Source organism: Rhagoletis pomonella, unplaced genomic scaffold (assembly GCF_013731165.1).
Source record: "Rhagoletis pomonella isolate Grant_MI unplaced genomic scaffold, Rhpom_1.0 Rhpom_scaffold_00011, whole genome shotgun sequence".
NCBI lineage: Eukaryota > Metazoa > Arthropoda > Insecta > Diptera > Tephritidae > Rhagoletis > Rhagoletis pomonella.
In genome coordinates this window covers 21,265,706-21,269,345 of record NW_023458565.1, presented here as the reverse complement: position 1 = coordinate 21,269,345, position 3,640 = coordinate 21,265,706, and the positions used below count along the sequence as shown (strand labels likewise).

At 31.6% G+C, this 3,640-nt stretch overlaps 1 protein-coding gene across 1 annotated transcript in view; it reads right to left on the bottom strand.

Moving 5' to 3' along the window:
• LOC118746826 overlaps window positions 1-3,640 on the bottom strand; it is a 304,681-nt gene that overhangs the window by 281,411 nt on the left and 19,630 nt on the right. The window lies entirely within an intron of this gene.

The window sequence follows — 3,640 nt, the reverse complement described above, 5'->3', positions numbered from 1 at the left end:
CAAATACTAATGCATGAAAATCCTAACCTCAAAAAAATCACCCGTTATAAACGTGCATGCATGCATACATACATTCCCATTCTTATGTATGTATTCTTCTTCGCTCACTGATATATTTAATAAAACCTAGCTAAAGGCTAATTGCTTTAAGTACTTTGTCTGCTTTTCACATATGTACATAATTATTTAATTGAGAACCTAACAGTAATCTTGAGCTAATTATGTTTTACATCAATAAAGATATAGCCGCTATTTGTACAGCTGAAAAAGTGCAGTTAACATACCATGTTGGAATTTCGATACATTAGCATTAAGTGAAAAATTGCATGAGTGTCAGTTAGTTATTTATTTTGCTTTGACTTCAAACATACTCACCGATGAAAAACACACAGAGAAAATAATATACCCACGAAATCAAAGGCAAAATATAGTAAAACCGCCTATTTAGTTTTTTCTCTGACGTTAGGATTTTTTTTTAAAATTAATTCAAAGATATTATTAATTTAAAAAATTATTTTAACAATTCATTTAAATGTAGAATAACAATATGGGTACCAAATAAAAGAGAAAATTTTCTATAGTTGCAAACAATTTATTGTTTTTAGTACATACGAACGAATAGGTATTGAAAATATCCTTTTAATTTATTCTCTTTGTACTAAACTAATAAAGTTGGATGGATGAAATTCGCGCATGTGGTCGTGTGTATATTAGTCCTTAACATATATATTTTTTTAATATATCTATTGGGAATTTTCAAGGATATTCTAGGATACATTTTCAAAAGGACATTTTCAGTACCTATGTGTTCTTGTGCACCAAAAAACTTACTTGTTTTCAATTCTACACAAGTTTCTCGTTTATTTGGTACCCGTATTGTTTTTCTAAATTACACTGCATTTTTTAAATAATTTTTTTGAACTAACCATATTGCGGATGCTTTGATTTTTTTGAAAGTAAAATTGACTGTCATACGATGGTATCAAACAAAGTTCAGACTTTTAAGCTTTTTTATTCAAGCTTTTAAAGTTAACGACATACAACAATACGACATTATTGAACACCATGTGAACTCCCTAACTGTTAATTATTTAGGGGATTCAGAATCTCCGTTTAAACATCGTTGTCGACATTACCGACACCCTGTTATATGCATGGATTCTTTGAGTAAATGGCCCTTAAAGTCTTAATTTATTAACTGACTAATTGCTTGACTTAGTGAAATAATAGCTTAAGGGCAAATCCTTATATATAGCACATAACTGTTGCTATATATGTACATACATATGTAGTAAATGTAAATATGATGTTCACTTGCCTACAAGTTGAAAATGTGGACGTTGGTTAGGCCTTTATACAAAGCATCACTATCTTTGAAGAAATCTAACCTTTTTATTAGGTTGTTGTAAACATAAGCAGTAGTAGTATTAAAAAATTCGCTTACGAGACTTTTGTTTTCATTATTGGCAATTCTAAAATATTTAGCAAATCATTACATGCAATTATTTGTAGTCATTAAAGTATTGTAAAAACATGATGCAATAACCTAATATTGTTTCGTTACAGTGTAAATGCACATGTAGTTACATATGGCTGTACGTATGTACATACATACATATGTATGTATATATGTTTAACGATTTTAAGCGTGCCTTAAATACTAAACTAAGAACATTGAATTCCGTGACTAGTAATATTTGGACTATATTCTCTGAATTTGTAACTACTTATTTATAGTAGATCGAAATTTAAACTAAATGGAATATGAACTTGACATGCATATTAGGGTGGTCACTAAAATCAATGAACAATTTTTTCAGTCTTAGTCGAAGATATCACATATAAATTTTGGTCCCGATTGGAGTCGGGTGAGGCGTGTCGCAAAGGGGTCAAGGGGTCAAAGGGGGCCCGGTTGGACTCAAAAAATTAAAAATATATTTTTTTTTTCATCTAGTTAATACCCAAAATCGATACTCCTATATCGAAGATATCACATATAAATTTTGGTCCCGATTGGATTCGGTTAAGGCGTCTTCATAGAGTAATCTGAAATTTGACCCCTGTGCGACACGCCTTAACCGACTTCAATCGGCATCAACATTTATATGTGATATCTTCGACTACAGTAGCATCGACGTAGGGGTTAACGCTTACGAAATCTGATGTAAAAATTTGCTTCCTGTATTTAGGGACCACCCTAATGCATATACAGTGACTCAAATAGCTGCTTACATGTTGATTTTGTTTTATCACTTACTGAAGATTGGTTTGGCATAAGTAATTCTTCAGTACGACTCTTATTGACTCTCGGTCACAAGGATCTTGGGATCTCACATTCGTCCCGACTAATCCATAGGTCATACGGTAGTGGTGTATTCAACAGGGACCGAACATAACAGTTATTGATGGAAACTGTCATGGAAAAATTCACTATGTAGGAAATGTTCTAAAACTAAGTAATACACACCAATCGATTCCTTTTTTCACCGCGACTCAAATTTGAAAATAAATTTTTATTTGCAATTATGCAAAATTAAAAAAAATTAAAATTGTTGTTGATTTTTATATTATAAATCCAAAATAACAATTAGATATTTTTGATTTTTATATTATATGTCTAAGATAACAGTTATTGAAGACTTTTATTTATAAAAAAAAAACATCAATAAAAATCAGTCAGTGACCTTTACTTTTAAAAGTCATCAATATAAATCAGTCATCGACTTTTATTTTTTAAATCATTGGTATAAAAGCCTTTAAAACATTTTTCGCAGTTAAGAAGGTGTTGGGAAACAAAAGTTTACTACGACTCATACAAATGACTTTTATATGTATGATTTAAAAAATAAAGGTCAGTTACTGAATTTTATGTATGACTTTTATAAATAAAAGTCTTCGATAACTGTTATCTGAGACATATAATTAAATAATCGAAAATAACTGTTATTTGCAATTATTCCGATAAAAATCACGAATAATTGTTATTTTGGATTTATAAGATAAAAGTCAGAAATAACTGTTATTTAAGGAGTAATTAAGTAAAAGTCAAAAAATAATTATTAAAGATAGATTTTTTTAATAAAAGTTGTAACTGTTACAATCCCTGGTATTCAACCCTCTTTAGTTGATCAGAAATTTGTGGTAGTAGGAAGTTATCAGCTTAGCTAATAATGCATTTCCGAGCCGTGTCTAGCCATTTTGTCGGCTATGTTGTTCCCCTCGATATTGCTATATTTAGAAGAAGAGACAGGTTTTGACGTGACTCATGGAAACAATTTCCGACATTTCCGAAATACTTCCGTTTTTTTTTTTAAATTTTCTATGCCACCTGGCTGTCAATGAATATTATGACAGAAACCTACTATTCTGTATAAGAAAAACCGCCTTCTTTATGGCAAAGGACACCACCTGAATGACACAACAGTTATCACGCAGGCGATATGATTTCCTTTTCAGCAGGTTAGAGGTATACGCCGCCGAGCCACGCCGCCGCCGCCGCCGTTTTTTGTCATTTTTCACGCGCCGCCGCCGAATTACGAAAATATCGGCGCGGCGGCGGCGGCGGCGGCGTCCGGCGCCTAAGGAATTTTGTACTACTCGTAAAAAAACACTATTTTAGAAAATGAAAATTACATTTTTA